Genomic DNA, 1,411 nt, shown 5'->3' with positions numbered 1-1,411 from the left:
CAAGATGGGCAGTCTTTTAACCTTAGATGTCCATGACTTCATTGGGGGAGTAACCCAAGACCAGTATTGGGGGCAGGCAGAGGGGAGTTGACTATCCTTTAAGTGAGGACAGTAAAACGTTCTCAGAGATAGGTGGCTTACAGTCGCACAGGGAGCAGCCATGTGCGTGCAAAAGGCATCTTTAAAGTAGCACTATTATGGGGGGATATTGTAGGGGTGATATTTAGTATGGACAATGTGACTGGGAATCATCTCTAACTCACCAATCGGAAGGCCTTCCTCCACCACAGTCGGCCTTCCAGACTCTGAATTGTGAGCATAGACAATTTGGCTGCGCACACTCTCTTCCGGGTCCTCAGTTTCCCACGCCATTGATTCTGACTCATGGTGATTCTGCCTGCCAACAGAACTGTACTCATTAGGCTGATTTTTCACAAGCAGATGACCAGACCTTTGCTTCTGAGATGCCTCTGGGTGGATTTGAACTTCCAAACTTTTTGGGTTAGTAGACAAGTATTTTAACATTTACATTTCCCATGGACACTCAGAGTAAAGTCTTTTAGTTATACTTAATTAAGTACAGTCCTTAACCATAAATTTTCATGCTTGGGCCTTATCTCTTTAAAAAAAAACAACCAACAAAACAAAACCCAAATGCTGCCGTTGAGTCAATATGGACTCATGGGCATCCCCTGTGGGTTCTGAGACTGTAACTGTACCGGAGTAGAAAGCCCAGTCTTTACTTTTCAAAGTGGCTCATGGTTTCCAACTGCCAACCATGTAGATCACAGCCCCTGTGCGTCACCACTACTCCACCAGGGAGTCAGCTAGCCTGACACGGCATAGCTATCTTGAATTTGCAAGCAACCTTCCATCTACACAATGACCTGGCACACTGGTGGCTGGCAATGGGAAAGATAAGTTCCTCCCTTGTTCTCCTTACTCTCCTGCTGACCAGATATGTAGCCAGCACCTGCCATCTCCCACTCAGCAGCCAGTGACATGTTCTATTTAAGCAGCCCTGCTCTGGCTGCAGTCTGAACATTACAGAAAGAACTGAAGAAAATTCAAGCCTTGAGTTGCATTATTGAAAGATTCTATGGGCAAGAATGATGCAGGAAGCGTCAGAAGATTGGAGGAATAGATAGAATCACCATCCCCAAAAGAACTGGTTGACACCCATCCATTTCAAGGAAACTAAAGAAAAAACCCAAGGTGTACTGAAAGTATTGAAAAACAAAGTGATAGGTAGTTAGATGTAGGGGCAGGGGGTTGTCCCTTCCATGCCTTCAAAGGCCTCCCACAGAGGAGGTTGGAAGGAAATCAGGCAACCATTAGACACCTATGAAGACCCCAAAGTGAGCATGTGCCTACACAAGCCCCCTAGCCAGGTGGGAGGTACACCTGGGGG

Source organism: Echinops telfairi, unplaced genomic scaffold (genome assembly GCF_000313985.2).
Source record: "Echinops telfairi isolate 266 unplaced genomic scaffold, ASM31398v2 ScPeMD7_655;HRSCAF=1070, whole genome shotgun sequence".
In the NCBI taxonomy this organism is placed as follows: domain Eukaryota; kingdom Metazoa; phylum Chordata; class Mammalia; order Afrosoricida; family Tenrecidae; genus Echinops; species Echinops telfairi.
The sequence above is the reverse complement of the archived record's forward strand: the minus strand, read 5'-3'. Positions refer to the sequence as shown.